General features: G+C 32.1%; 1 long non-coding RNA gene across 1 annotated transcript; it reads left to right on the top strand.

Annotated features, from left to right (window-relative positions):
• The first annotated feature begins 4655 nt into the window (after positions 1 to 4655).
• LOC129896133 (uncharacterized) lies at positions 4656 to 9698 on the top strand. The gene is made up of 2 exons (XR_008767914.1): positions 4656 to 4948; positions 9421 to 9698. It is a non-coding gene; the product is annotated as an uncharacterized LOC129896133 (long non-coding RNA).
• The last annotated feature ends 7485 nt before the right edge of the window (positions 9699 to 17183 follow it).

The raw sequence follows: 17183 nt of genomic DNA, 5'->3' as shown, positions 1-17183 counted from the left end.
ACTAAAAGGCTAATGTGAAATGACACCATGTTGATAATCTCATACAATGAACCAATTTATTTACTTGTGATTTCAAGGGTTGTTTGTTCATTGTGATTGTTATTATGCATGCTATTTGTGATTGATGGTTGGCTCGAGTACCGTATCGATATCAGATTGTCATGCCCCGGGAGGATATCCTAGGCATGGCCGGTACTCAAAAACCATCTCTAGCCTCCAATAGAATCACTTGATCTCATCACTCATTCGTTCATCAGCGGAAGATTTAAGTGAAAATAAGAATACTTATGTGGAATCGACATCATCAACATCAAATGAAAGAAAGAATACTTAGAAGAAGTAGTTTCAAAGGAGAACTACTCTAATTACATCATCAAACTCTGTCTATGAAGCCTCTAACACCATTAGACGGTGCCAATGACATGTCCATGACTACCTCAAAAGAAACATAATACTCAACAATAATAAAATGATAAAGAGTTCCTCTGAATACAAGAAGGACTCACCAAATAACTGGAAAGTAATGATATTCAATGATGAGCCTATTGAGGATCTCTAACACCTGTATCTGCATCATAAAACGATGCAGGTCGAATGACGTCAGTACATAAAATGTACAATTATGTAAAATGACAGGAAAGTAAGGCAGATATGAAGAAACTCCTCTCAGGAAGACTCAGCTCAGAACTCAACATCATCTCAACATCAATGTGTAATGCAAGTTTAAAAATAATAATAATAAGCAATGCTTACTCAGTTGGGATTTCTCTAACCGACAACCATCACTTATGAGCTAGTGATGATACAACGAAGCGATGTCGTTGCCACATCTATTCAATACCTTGCCAGGGTAAAGAACATCACCATCTTGGATTCAATCATCAAAGTCCTCTTTTTGAGACTTAAGAGGTATAGCCTTCATCCTACGTTGACTACGTAGTTCTGAGGTTTGAGTCAATTAAACTTTTATCGAACTCGATGCTTAATACTACTCCCAAAATATATGCTCATATTAACCTCATCATCTTGTCTTATTGGAATTTTATTTAAAACATCAAACTCATATCATTACCTCTTGATCATTCATTACACTTCAAAACATCATTTACATCTCATCAAAACATCATTTAATCAAATTCATTTAAACTCAATTTTTTTGCTCTTTCAAAACTCAATAAAAAACATATACAGTATTAATTCAAATCACTCTTTTTGTCAATGAATATTAAAATCCAACATCTTTACTTAAAACACGCGTAAAAATATTCATGAATATCAAATCAACTAGGATTCATGAGAAGGTAGCCACGAACAATAATTTCAATAATATGAGAGATAAAAATATTAATAATCTCAATGCATAAATATATTTAACTCAATAGAAGAAGAACTAATTCATTTAGAATTCAAGATTAGGGTATAACTCAACTATAACTCAATTACGATGAATTTAAATATTGAACGCATGGACGAACTCAATCCAATGCTATGAATAGCCTTACATACCTGGAATCCGAAGCTTTACTCTAAATTGAAGAACTCAATGAACACTCTTGAACCCCTAGCCTTTTCTCCTCGCCGGAGTATTTTGTCTACTACCCGGAATATACGAATCATCAAAATAATATTTCTACACTATTAAAAACTAAAACTATATTTGATAATGAGTAAAGAAGTGTATAGAGAGAAGAGTTGCTTAAGAAAACTTGATGAATAAAATGAGAAAATAAGGTGGGTATTTATAGGTGTGGAGGAGGGACCTAACAATAAATAAAAATAATTATAAAGGATGATCTACACTATTAAAAACTAAAACTATATTTGATAATGAGTAAAGAAGTGTATAGAGAGAAGAGTTGCTTAAGAAAACTTGATGAATAAAATGAGAAAATAAGGTGGGTATTTATAGGTGTGGAGGAGGGACCTAACAATAAATAAAAATAATTATAAAGGATGATCTTGAAAATTCAATGGAGGATTGTGATCTCATGGATGATGTCAAATGGAAGACTATTGATGTTATGATGACGTCAAATGAATCTAGATATTTTTATGGTTCGTGAGATAAACCTTCTTTTAATAGAATATTCTTTTTCGCAGCTGCGTTTGAACAAGATAACTTCCTAATTAGGATTTGATGTATCATATGAATTGTATCTCTAGAAGTCTACTTTTACTTCGTTCAAGAATCAACCAATTTGGAGCATCCTACTGTGAAATATGAGTTTTCTTCTACAAATACTCCATTTCATCACAACACCATGTCTTGCAAAAATTTAATTTATTTGACCTACTTATCCTCCAAATCTTAAGATATGGTCTCACAAAAATTGTAGGTAATGACGTTGGGGTTATTCAAAAATTTGAATCACCTAATTTGGACTACCTTATGAAAAGGTATGTCCAAAATATAGAAACAGTATCATTTTCGTCGAAAATTAAAACTCCACATACAACATTTTAGGGGGTGTTATACAGATACTAATTGTTGGTTTGGATACCACACCTATACGAAATAATAGTTGGCTCGGATACTACACCCCTACACTAACGGGTATGTGCATTTTGTGATCATGTGAGACATGTTTCATGCGTTTTTATTGATTCAGGATAATGTTATTGTGATTCTGTATTACATTGTGGTTGTTAGTTTATGTGTTATCTTGTTTTACTATGTTTAGTTGTTTGTTTACATTCATGTTTTAAAAATGGTCGTATGATCTTACCAGTACATTGTGGTTATGTATTGATTACACTTGATCTTTTCTTATTGTGTTCAGGGCATATTCAGGCGGCTGATACGAGATCTCAGTTAAGGAATGCTTGACTTTCGAATCATAAGATGAGCTGCTCTTTTCTGCTACCATGGATTTTTCTCTATTTCTTTGTTCATCTTTTTGGACACAGACACTTTAGAATATTAGTTTATGATTTCTAGTTTTAGGGTTGCATTCCCATTCTTGATTATTTAGAGTTTTGGTATTATGACTTTCAGATTCTGAGGGTTAATTTTTGCATATTGTTTTCGGTAATTGACTGAGTTTATGAATACTTCGTCCATTATTTATTTTAAACGCCTTTTCTTAGTATTTTTCTATAATAATTATTTTTATAAATGATGTTGATGGATTAAGTTTGGTAGTAATTGGTTCTCCCACAGAAAGATTAGTGTGGGTGCCACTCATGGCGGATCAAGATCGTGACAAAGTTTATATCAGAGTCTAGGCTCGTTGATCTGATTATACTAAAATGAGTCTAGTAGTCTTGCAGAACGGTACGAAAATGTCTGTACTTTTCTTCGAGAGATTATAGGACTTTAGAAAAACTCTTTCTTCTTATTCTTCGTGTTATAACTTCATTCCAATTAGTATCTGGCGATCCAAATTGGTATCTAATTTCCTGTGTGTAGATGGTTAATATGAAATGCAATGGTGCGAGAGAGTAGCTCCAGTAGTGGAGCTAGCAATATGAGCCAGAGGTCAAGGAAAAAGTAAAGGAAAGGCAACACCCGCCAGGGGTGGAGCTAAGGGAGAGAATGTACCCAGACAAGTGACCCCTCCTTCACCCTAGGTTCATGTTTAGGAAGAGGTGGAGATTAAGGAGGAGGTCTAGCCAGCGGCAGCAGCACAAGTTAGGGGTATTGGTCTCCCCCCGTGTCTTCTAAAGCAGTCCAATAGGTATTGACATTTTTGAGTGAGATAGCAGGTACCAGAGCCACTCTCATTATGCAGGCTACTCAGGCTCTAATTACTCATCATGTTGCTACTATGGTCCCTAAGATGGATGAAGTATTTGGTACAAATGCATTTTTTCGTCCACTACTGAGCCTTTTGATGACTGGAACGGAGCATGAGATGATGACGAAGTTCTTAAAGTTGAAGCCTCCAGTATTTCACGGTTCTGAGAGTGAGGATGTCTTCGAATTCATCTTGTACTACTATGAGAGGCTACACAAATTGGGCATAGTGCAGAAACATGGGGTTGGGTTCGTGACTTTTCAGCTTCAGGGTGAAGCAAATCAATGGTGGAGAGCTTTTGTGGAGTGTCGATTATCATTCTTGCTTTGCTGACTTGGACTCAGTTCCATGCTTTATTCTTGAAAAAGTATGTGCCTCGTACTTTGAAAGATTGAAAGAAGGATGATTCATATCCCTTGAGCAGGAAACACCACCGTAGCTGCTTATGAGGCTAAGTTTCATGCATTGTCTCATTATGTTACGCAGCTTGTGAACACTTAGGAAGAGAGGATCCACTTGTTTGTCAAAGATTTGAATTCTGAATTTCAAGTATTGTATGTGCACTTGAGACCTCTGCAGGTAAGAGTTTTAATGAGATATCAAATCATGTTAAGAGAATTGAGGGAGTTCAACAGGCTGGGCAAGACAAGGCATTGGCTAAGAGGCCCAAAAATGTGGGCAATAATAGTGGTTCCTACTCCAAAGGTTCTTGTCAGCAGGTGTATTCCACCCGTCCAATCAGTCAGCTATGCCCGCTTCTACGGGTAGTTATTCAGGAGTCCCACAGTAGTCTTTAACTCAGGATGCACTGCAAGAAAGTTGACATTCAACGACCACTTGTTAATGACAGGATATAAATTCTTTTGTAAAAAGTTTACTTTTAAAGTAAATAAAAAAAATTTGGCCGTTGAAGTCAATTTTTCAATCAGCAATAACGAACAAGGGATAATAGTCACACCATAACATCTGGTTGTTAATTATGCCACAAAAATTCTTATTATATTATGCTATTTTTATTTTTTTTAGATATAAACAAAAGTTATTCACAGATCCCCCAATTGAAAAAGAACCAAAGCTAAATTCACCCTAATCACTCACACCCAAAAAATCCCTCCCCTTTCGTAAATCCCCAATTGCAAGGAAATGGAGGAAGCCGTTGTTCTATCCTCGTTAGCAAGTTGCATTCCAGAAAGTCATGGCGCCTTCACTAGGTAATTGGGTCAATCCCGATGTTGAGTGCAATCTTTTAACTTGTAAACCATCACACTCTTCAATACTCTAGTGCTATTTGGAATTAGTAATTTTAGGATACATACTTAATAATTTGCTATTTATTTATACAATCTTGAGTTCTGATTATGAATTTACAAGAAAGATGATGCTTTTTTGAATCCCTTTTCTAAGCTCCTTGCATTTTTATTTGAAGTTCTACAGCTTTGGTAGTCTTTCTAGTTTTTAATTGATTCTTCTTTTTATAACTATGATTTTATTGAATACGACTATATAAGGTTGTGTGTTTATTCTTAAAATTGAATTTGGATTAGTTTCTGACTTTTTGGTTCTATATTGATATGTTTCTGTTATTCTATTTGAGTCATCTCTTGTTCCTTTTGTCTAGTTGCGACATGTATAGTTTTCTATTTTGAGGTCCACTTGACTCATTTCTTTATTTCAAAATGAATTAGGACATTCTGGTGTTTAGTATTGTTCGAACCAAATGTGGGTTCAAGTCGTGCTTTTCTTTTTTATTTTGGTTCATCCAGTCGCACTCGGCTTTATGACTCGAAGTCACATACTGTTGACATAGATAATTTTGAAGATGAACTAGAGGAAACTAACATCGCTGATGTGAGTTACTTGTTTGCAAAGTTTTATTAATTCGTATGGTTATATACTTTCTGACCGTGTATCATGTTTATGCTCTATTTTTTCAGTGACATCTAGATGTATTAAAAGCTAACAAACCATTGAGAAGTTTTAGTGAGGTTGTCTGCTTTGCTTTAACCTATAATATTTTAGGATTCAACTTCTGGATTCTATCTTTCTGATCTCCCATAATATCTTATTGGTTGTATTAGCTTTGGTTTTTGGTGGAGAGTTGTTTAATTATTCTTTATGTGATTTTGCGAAGGGGATGAAGAGTTGTTTAATTATTCTTTATGTGGTTTTGCGGAGGGGGTTTGGCATATACAAGACATTCAATTTTGTGAAGAATATGTAACATCATAAGCATTTTAGAACCTTTGTCTTGGTATTTTCATATCTTTGCTTGGTGATGAAAAAGGAAAATCATCATTTTTTGTCGTAAAATTTATTCGAACATGTTAAGCACTAATTGATAGTAATTATTTTATTAGATAAGTTAGACGTTACCTTAGTATAGGAAATATGTAGGACACCTACTTCTTCCTGATTGTAGTATAATATTTAATTCTATGTTTGACAACAGAGTTTTTAGCCAAAAACATCCCTCAACTCTATCCACAACTTAGAATACGTCCTTTAAGTATCCTCATTATTTGCAAAAAAAATGAATGAGTTTCGTTCTTAAGCTATTTCACATTACAAAACTAACTGAATCTTTCAAATACTCCTCCACAACTATGAAATTTTGTTGTTTACGGAGATAGCATTGATTTTAAATATTTTCAAAGTAAGCAGTTTGAAGATGCTTGCTTTCTTGGTTAAAATCTGCAGCAGTTAGTGCATGCACGTGTCATTTGAGGTAAATCATTTCATAGAATGTTCTTTCTGTGTTATCTAGTCGAAATCCACCTTTTCTTTCGCTGTATATCTAGAATTAGAATAAACTATCTGTTTTGTATGTTTGAGCTGAAGAAATTTGTGTATAGGTTAAGTTAAAATATTGTTATTTTAAGAGCTCAGATTAAATGTCAATATAATTAACATTATGCGGTGCAAACTCTTGTATAGATGCAAATGTTATTGGCTTATTGCTGAACTAAAGCAGGTTACCTTTTTACCTATGAAGTTTTAAATATCTTTAGTGATAATTTTAGTCCACATCTTGCAATAAATTTGTATTTCAAATGAATAAAGCACTCCCATATATCATTGGCTGAAGCAGCTGTCAAACAATATTATGAAGCTCATGCGCATCTGTTTTTTAAAAATGATATGTAGTATGTCTCTGTGTTTTTGTTGAAGGGTTCTTAGGAAAACTTCTGGCTCCAAAGAAAGAAAAATCAGTTTCTTACCCCCTTTGCTGTGACACACTTTCCCTTCTACTCCATCCCGAAAAGAATGTCACTTTTCTATATTTGCAAACAATTTAACTTTTAATTCCCCATTTACCCTTAATGAAATGATTTATAGAGCCCGTTTGGATTGGCTTTAAGTTGGTCAAAACCAACTTAAAGCCCTTTTCAGCTTTTGGACGTGTTTGCCTAATGCTAACTTTAAGCCAGAAAGTTCTTAAAGTCAGTCAAAAATGAAAAGTTAGGATTCCTAACTTTTTTTTTTCTAAGTGCTTAAAGTCATTTTCTTTGACCATGGAAATTACTTTTATATCCCTTATATTTTAACTAAATTCCCAAACTACCCTTTTTATTCTTTTAACCCTAAAATTCACACCATTTTCCTCATTTAAGCATTTTTATCCAAACACTCAACTGCTTATTTTTAAAAATAACTTTCAGCACTTTAAAGTTCTAAAAACACTTCATACATAAAAGTTATTTTTTTTAAGCCCATCCAAACGGGCTCATAGTATTTCAGATAGTTAAGGAATTCTTTGACCACAAATTTTAAAAGTCTATTTTTTTCCTTTTAATTTTGTGCCAAGTCAAACGGTGTCACATAAATTGGGACACCGAGGAAGTAAACTGGAATGGAGTTTGGATGGGGTCTGTTCATTTTCAGTGGCAACAATCGATCAACAAAGGAACAAGAAAAGTTTTGAGGATGCATGGGAAGTCATGTGGGACTCATGAAAATATTTAGTTCTGTTAGTTTAGTAATGTTGAGTAACCAAGTGATGGAAATTGCTTGTTTTAGCAAACAATAAGGATAATTTTGTTCACAAAAATAATATAAGAATGTAGTTTTATTAGTTGACATTGTCAAAAACTCTTTACAACACAAACTTATAATTGGAAATTTGCCAAAAAGATGTTATAGGAATCCCCTTTAATTGAAATTAAATGATGTATCCATATAAAGGCTAGAGTTAAAGACTTTTGATAAAAGTAAAATTTGCATTTTTATCGCCCACAGGGCATTCAGAGGTGCACATTGAGAATCCTAGTGCACATAGTGCCACAACAAGTCTAACCATTATCTGTTTTTTGTGTTAATACTCACTGGTACACTAATTAAAATGCCCATTTTCCTTCTCATCACACAACTTATCAAGTAAGCAAATCCATCATATGATTTAATCTAATCTGTTCTAAATCAAGTATTATCAACACAAAACAAGCTCAATAGCTCATTCTTCAGTCTTATTGGTGCTAAGCATGTTAATGGCTCATTATTGAATCTTGTGTCAGTTTTGTAGCCACAATTATATGTTCCTTTTTTTGTGATGGTCCATCTACTATTAGCACACAGTTCTTGGCAGCACCTCTTAATAATAGAGCAAATCAGTTTTTTCCTCTCAGATTTGAAACATTTGTTGTGCTTTGGTTCTATTATACTTGTTATCATATGATAAATTTTTTGTGATAAAAAATCGCTAGGATTCTATTATAATGGAAGCACTTTTCCTAAATCAACGATGTTTGCTAAGGCAGAGCTAGATGCGGGGCTGAAGGACGTTTGGCCTTGTTTAGAATCCGTTTCTTTTATTTGTGTAAGTAAACAATTTTATTTGCTTAACGTTTTTTTTTTGACAAAGGTAACAGATTTTATTTGCTTAACTTTAGTTTTAGACTTGTCAAAAAAACCATAAATTAAGCTTGTAATGAATTAATCCTACCTTGAGAAAGCTAGTGCAGAAGTCCATTTCTGCAAATTCAATTTCCTATCAGTTTGTGAATTTCTAAACTTCAAGAGATTCATTTGAGACATTTTATCCTTTGTATTCATTTATGAACTTTGAAATAGTCACTATATTAGTTTCTTTGTCAAGTGTTTTAGCTTAAGGAATTTCTTAATTTTTGTTTCAAACATATAAGAGAAGAGTGAATTTGTACAGAATTGAGATCAATTAGGTATGCCTTGTTCTGTTAGCATCTTCTTGTTGTCAATGACGTGGAATACAATATAATTAACTTTTTACTATTCCATTTCCCTATACAACTTTTAATGTGAAAAGATAAATTCAATCTTAGCTTTTTCGAAATTGTAATCACTTGCTGAGTCTCTTAGTTTACCTTAAGATGTCTTGTTTTTTTTCCTTTAGGATTTTATAAGTACACCTTCTGTTTATATTCTTGGTGTTAGTGCTATGATTTGTGATTAATTATCAATTACTCTTATATATTGATTGATCTTTGAATGTATATTCATTATAATTTAAGTATAATGATAGTTGAAAGTTGCAGGCTAATTCACATTTCAACTTTGGATCAAGTGTGCATATGTGATTGTTAAATATCTTAATTGGTTCCTTTATACATAGGATTAACCAGTAAGATTTTTTTATCATTATTTTTAGTGATACTATATGTTTATCTTCATTTACTCAAATAGCCGATAGCATATGCTCTTGTTTTGACAGAATGGAGAAGCATGAAAGATACAATTATTGGGTGTAGCTTGTTTTTCACTTGCTGCTAAAATGGAGGAGATTGAAGTGGTGGATAGATACAGGAAAAGTGCATGTTCATTTTGTTGTTCTTATTAGTAGATGCTTGAAGTTCAAATTTGTGTATTGGAGTTAGTAGTTGATGAAATAATATCACAAAATTTGGAAGATATATATTTTTGGCATTGGGATACTTTAGTTCTTTTGTAATTAACTATAAAATTATATATAAAAACTGTTTATTTTACATATTTTCAGATTACAACTTGACTTGTATTTATTTATTGTTAAAGTTGCATCAGAATTAAAGAAAGGAAACCAGTTGTGAGATGGTGTTTATAATGACCTGATCTATAAATGTCGTTAAAAGAGAAAATTCATGGTTTCTAAAAAGAGTTACAACGACAGGTTTACCCATCGTTAGTAAAAAGTTTCAGCCACTGAATTTGTCTGTCACTAAAGATTCTTTAATGACTGAATTTTCAATCTGGTCGTTAACTTTTAACGTTGGAACTATTAGAGATTGGTGATGATTAAAAAAAAATTGCTGTAGACTAGAGCAACAGTCTTAGTAGGCAGAGGAAATAATGGTAGAAGACGTCCACAAAATGAGAGAAGAGATAATTAGGAAAGTCGTGGAGGCCAAGGAAATGGTAATGTAGGGAGAAATGCAGCGCAACCAAATAGAGGGGTTGTTCGTACTGATGATAAAGCTCAATATTATGCTTTTTCGGGCAAATCAAAGGTTGAGGCATCAAACACAGTGATAACTGTTGAAACCCAATTTTGACCCTGCACAACGTAATTTAAAAAATTGAGTTTCTTCAATTTTAAAATAATTAGCTTGCAAAAAACTATATATATATATTCTTGAACAATAATATATATTTTTACTTATATAATTATTACTTTTTATCATTATTCGAAAATCGTCTTAAAAAGAATTTTTATTTTAAACTAAATATTTTGTTAATTAGTTTGGCTTAATTAATAGACTCATATTTCAGGTTAATTAGTTTAAACTTAAGTTAATTATTTTACTTTGTTAAAATTAAGAAGTTTGTTATTTAATTGTTGTTTATTCATCTTATTTTAATTTTAGCCTTCTTCAATTTTAAATAAATTGAAATAATTAACTTTTATAAAATCCGAAATATTTTCAAGTTATTTTAAAATAATTTTGTCATCTTTATTATTTTAAGATAATATATATAGTTTTGTATAGTTATTACCTTGTAGAAATATTCAAAATTGATCTCAAAAAAGATTTTTTTATTTTATTTCTTAAATTAGTAGCTTTTATTTTCAAATTAATTGGTTTGTGATTAGGTTAATTATTTTATTTTGTTAGAATTAAGAAATTTATTAATTAATTAGTGTTAATTCGTCCTATTTAAATTTTAGCTGACTTCACTACTTAATTTTATTTTGATTTCATGTGGCTCTTTTCCTAATTACAAATCAAACCACATTTTTGACTCCTTTTTAATCCTTGTAGTCATTTTTATAACCACTTTTTTTAATACACCTAACCAAAACATTTTCAAATTCCATTCCTACATATAATCTACTCCTACATGTCAAATTCCCACAATCAATATTCAAATTGGTCCATACCCATATTCCTTTTTCCTAAACTATACAATGCCACTATAGCATCCATGCCCAATTCCAACACACCCTTACAATTACAATACAACACCACACCACACCACCCACGTGGCAAATAACCCATCACCATCCCAATACTACTGCTAAATATACTATACTCCCTAACCAACGCCTATGCATTTAAAATTCTCTTACACTACAGCATCCCCATTTAATTTCCAAACTCGAGAAAATTCATTCTCACACAACAATATTCTCAAACATAAAAGAACAATGCGTGCACACATTCAGACGCATGCGTCTGCCAATTTCATTTTTTTCTCATTCCGTATTATTTTATTTTTTCGCTTATTCTATGTTATTTTATTCATCTACCCATTTTGTATTATTTTATTTTTTGCTCATTCCGTATTATTTTATTTTTTCGCTCATCCGTTATTATTTTATTTTTTTGCTCATTTCGTATTATTTTATTCATCTGCCCATTCTGTATTCTTTTATTTTTTTGTCCATTCTGTATTCTTTTATTTTTTTGTCCATTCCGTATTATTTTATTTTTTCACCTATTCCGTATTATTTTATTCATCTGCTCATTACGTATTATTTTATTCATCCGCATATCCCTATATGGTTATCATTTACTCACTCTAAAAAAGAGAGGAGGAGAATCGAGACAGGACTTGAACACTCACAGAAATTCTAACACTCTAATTTTGAATATTTCTTGCAAATTTTTTTCGAATTTTCTCTCTATTGCACTTGACTTTACTTGAAGATTCGTGACCGAAGCGCTCCCGTTCACTGCCCTTCAATAGGTAATATTCACTCCATTTCCTCTGTTTTCATTGTCATTATGATAAAGTGTTATCTCTGTTCACTTTACCTATAATAAAGCGGTGTTTTAAAAATCTCTATGATTCTCGTTTGAGATCTGTATAGATCTTAAGCCATGTTCCGTTCAAGTTTTAGCCATCATGAACTTAAAAATTGATGATTTAATCTTAGAATTAGACATTGATTAATGACTTAGCTTTAGATTCGTATGATTTTTTTAATTTTTTTTCGAGTTGTTGTTTTCCAGTTAATATGTCATTTAATATCTGTATGTATTCCTATGTTGAAAACAAGTTTAAAGGATAGAAGTTTGTTTCTTTAGTTAAAAATATCGGCTGATCATGTGGCCCTTTTTAAATAAAATATAGCTCCTCTTTATATTTCTACCCCACACAATACAAAATGTGAAGCTTTAAAATTCTTTCATGTTCTGTTAGCACATATATATGTATGTGTGTATATATATATATATAAAACTATTTGCAAATCCTTCCAAACGCAGATTGTGATAAGATCATTAAAATACTGTGACTTCTAAGCATTACAAAAAGTGGCAGAGGTATATTAATTAAAATTTTAACTATGTACTGACATTTACTAATTTAAAATTTTTAATAACAACCAGTGTGTAGTTAAATACAAAAAGTTCATGGAACATTACGGTACGCAGTGCACTTGTGTTTCCATATATATATATATATATATATATATATATATATATATATATATATATATATATATATATATATATATATATGTATGTATGTATGTATGTATAAGTTGTCTTTTAAACTTTAAATAATTGGTACATATAAAATTTGAATGGTTTTTGATTAATTTCATTCACGTCTTAAAAAGATAAATTTCTTAGTTAAATATGGGTATTTGCTAGTTTATGCTTAAGAGATATGTATTGTTATTTTATTATTTTTGTATTGGTCCGTAAGTCATGCATTTCAATATGGGTATTTTGTCCAACGCTTAAATCTTGCATATTTTTGTATTCTTGTATTTTGTGTTAGTAACTTTACATAACTCTATATTTATGTTATTTAATATCATGAAAATTTGAATCGTTTTACTAATTTCTTTACTCTCTTTATTTACATGTACACTCGGGAGCACATGTAGAGTTATGATATGACTCCATCTCTGTCCAAATCAGAGAAGCGATCAGTATATGCATTTTGGCTTGAGTCTATAGTGATTTGCTTACTCAAAAAAATAAAACCCATCACTTCCTCCTCACTTCAAAGCTCTATATTTTTATTTTCTGCATACATATGTTGTTATCCCTTGGTTAATGTTTTTACATATTTTGCACTTATATTGATGCTTGTCTTTATTTGTGTCTGAATTTGTATAAACCAACTAAGAACGATAATAAGATGTAGTCACTCGCCTATCTATCCTTTAGATATTGGGTTTAGTATATTTATTTAGAGTGATACTTTTAATTGCGTTTTGTTTACTTAACTTATTTCTTTAAATTTTGAAAGCATAAAAACGTGAACATTTTTTTAGGTAGATATATATCTGTTTTTTAATTTATTTTTTTGATAAATTATTAGCTTTTAAATTATAGTTTTTTTTTTAAAAAAAACAACCTCGAGAAATAGATTTTTGATGTTAAAAATATAATTTTTGAGAGCTTTAAAGTGAAGCAATTTAAATATCAAAAGATTGATTTTGAATGAAGATACACCATTTTGTTTTAGCACGCTTAAATGCAGATTTTTATTTTAGTATTAAAAACATTCGCAGGCTTAGAGTTAAAAACGCAACTCTTTTGGAAAACCTTAAACAAGTCAATTTGAAGAAGAAATACAAACTTAAGTGGATAAAAAATATTTTTTAGGCAAAATGCATATGGTATATTGCTGAAAATTTTATCTCTTTAACTTTAAGAAACTCCTTTCTAACTAGTTCTTATGAATTTTTTTGTCAAATGTATCCGATTTAGCCATCTATTTTCAAAAGCAAAGACCCGACAAGTTATATGCATTCTCCCAAACTCTTTGACTTGTTAGAAAAATCAAGTCTTAACCAATTTAACCTTTTTAAAAAAAGATAAATAAATTAAATTAAATAAAGTAAAAGTTATGGTAAGTTTTATTTGACTTTTGGGTCTTTATAATTAAAGTTAGTATATTTTCAAATTTTCCACATTAATGCTTTCTTAAGGCTAATTTGGATCCAGTTATAAAAAATATTAATATTTTTCTATTTTTTTTCAAAAATAATATATTTTATAGTCCTCTATTAATTAACGTAAGTTTGATCGGTGATCGTTTTTCAACGAATCTTAAAGGATGCTTAACCCATTCTCTTTAGGAGAACTAGACTCCTTACCTAGAATCACATAAGTTAAGTAGACCACTAATTGGAGTTTATTTTTAGCATTACATTAGTGAATTTATTTAGGTATCCTAATTTACCTTTGAAAATAATTAGGTGGCGACTCCTTAAGTTAAATAATTTAGCAATCATCAATATGTTGTACACCATTTGACCTCGAGTTAAAATGGGGTATAACAATTACAAGTCCTATTCTTGTATGTGATCGGATGGCTACAGTGTTGTTTGATCCGAGTTCTATATATTCCTACATATTTGTTGAGTTTGCTTTGAATCTTGATTTGATGTGTAATATTCTTGATGCCATATCTATGTATCTACCCCGGTTGGAGAGTCTGTAGTCGTTACCCATGTAACCCGTGCTTATTCTATTTTGTTTGTGGATTTTTTGACTTGGATAGACTTGGTCATTTTGGATATGACTGATTTTGATGTGATCTTGAGTATGATTTGATTGTCCTCTTATTATGTTATGCTTAATTGTAATGCTAAGATTATGACTCTATAGATTTGGATAGGGAAAAATTAGGTGGAAAAGGGTGTACAAGCCAAAGCTAGTAAAAGTCATATACTCTTTTCGGGCTAGCAAGCTAGTGAGGCAAGGTTGTTTGGCCTAATTGGCTCATCTTCTAGATGTTAGTGCAAAGTCCCCTTCCATTGAGTGTATCCCTGTAGTTTCTGAATTTAAGGAGGTATTTCCTATAGAGTTGTCTGGTATGACTCCATATAGGGATATATACTTTTGTATTGATTTGGAGTTGAAATTCGTCCAATTTCTATTCCTCCCTATCGCATGGCTCCGACAGAGTTGAGAGAACTTAAGACTCAGCTTCAGGAACTTCTTGACAAGGGATTCATCCATCCTAGTGATTCTTCTTGGGGTACTCTAGTGTTGTTTGTAAAGAAAAAAGATAGTTGCATGAGAATGTGCATAAATTACAAGTAGTTGAATAAAGTCATCATCCGGAACAAGTACCCCTTACCGCGTATGGATGATCTGTTTGACTAGTTACAAGGTGCTTGAGTGTTCACTAAGATCAATTTGAGGTCGGAGTACTATTAATTAAGGAAAGAGCGGATCGATCTCCTACTTCCCGAATGCCTTGACTTACTAAAGACTTGAATGAACCGTGAAATTGATAAGGAATGAGATTTCTTAAGGACGTATCTAAAACGGCCTTTAGGGCACGACTTAGGCACTATGAGTTTCTAGTAATGTCGTTTGGGTTGATCAGTGTGCTAATCGTTTTTATGAGCTTGCTGAATGAGGCGTTTAAACCATTCTTTGTTTCTTTCGTAATTGTTTTTATAGATAATATCCTGATCTATTCCAAGAGTAAGGAGGAACATGCAGACCACCTTCGTATTATTTTAGATATTTTAGGAAAGCAAAAGTATTATGCTAAATTTTTCAAGTGTGTATTCTGGTTGTCTTTTATTGCTTTCGGTAGATCCCAAAAGATTGAGACAGTTAAGAATTGGGTCTGTCCTAGCTCTGTGACTAAGGTTAGGAGTTTTGTGGGACTAGCTAGCTTTAACAACTTAGGACACTTATCTTTTCTTAAAACTCTTCTTTTACTCAACGCTTTGAAATACTCTTACTTTAACTGAAAACAATGTAATATATGTATAGCAAGGTAAAATCTTCAACAACTCAATTGGGGTTCACGTGAAAAGCAAACATGAAAAATAATCAAGAATAGAAATCATACAAGAAATCATAAGTTCAACGACTGAGAATCGAATTCAGCAAAACAAGGAATAATAAAAATTCGAAATTCAAGAAAAATTAGGCTAAAATTCTAAGTTGAACCCTTATTGATTGAATTTAAATGTAGGGCGTCAGGATGAACTTGGTCCAACACTCTGAGTAGCCTTACATATCCGGAAGAATAATTTTCTTGAAGAAACGAGAAGAACTTAATGAATATTCTTGAAATCCTAGCTTTTCTCCTTTTGCAACCTCGCTCTAAGTCTTGAGAGTAATCATGAGAGAAAAGGGGCGGATGGTACTGGTTAAGGGATTTAATTAGGTCCCAAAATGTCGAGGCTTGAACTTAGAAATGGTGAAATAAGACGAAATTAACGCTCATTAAAAATTGACTGGGGACGTCTACGGGTCGACCTATGGACTGTAGAAGACCTATCGTAGAAAGTGCCTTTGAAATCTGGGGTTTCTGAAATTTAGGTCACAGATCCTTCTACGGATCGTACACCCTTTCTACGGACCGTGCTGCTAAGTCTTAGGAAAAATATCGAGGCTAGTCCTCTGAAGTTGAGTCTACATGACCTTCTACGGTCCGTAAACCCTTTTAAGGATCGTAAAGATGCTCTTAAAAAATGAACTGAGGGAGGGATTCTCTAAAGTTGGGTCTACGAGACCTTCTACAGTTCATAAAACTTTCTATGGTCCGTATAGGAGATCCTCATGTACACTTAGAAATTACAAGTCTCAGGACTTGGTCTACGGATCAGGCCTACGCCCCGTAAAAGCTTTTATGATCCGTAGCACCTGATCCAAATTATAGTTACTGAAGTTCAATACCACGAGACCAACTACGATCCGTGAAAACTTCTACGGGTCGTAGATGGTGCTCGTACCAGTCAGACTTCAGTAAAAATTTCTAACTTTTTTTAGGCTTTTGAAACTGAATTGAGTTAGAATATCTTAGAGTGTTACACCTGTCATCAAAGGGCAAATCTAATATTAAGAAGGAAAGACAAAATAATAAGTGAAAAGACGAAAACCAATAAATGAAAGGACAAAAGATGGAGCATATTGAAGTGTGCAAAAGAAGGGACATTTAGGTAATTTTTTTGTACCATGTGGAACGTATGTGAGCAAATTTGTGTAATTACTTTGTTTTTGATGACATTTTCTATATTTTTCTTTAAATTATCACTCTTCGGTATGTTAAAATATAAACGGATTG

The sequence above is a fragment of the Solanum dulcamara genome, chromosome 7 (assembly GCF_947179165.1).
Source record: "Solanum dulcamara chromosome 7, daSolDulc1.2, whole genome shotgun sequence".
Classification (NCBI taxonomy): Eukaryota; Viridiplantae; Streptophyta; class Magnoliopsida; order Solanales; family Solanaceae; genus Solanum; species Solanum dulcamara.
This window is presented reverse-complemented; position numbering and strand designations above follow the sequence as displayed.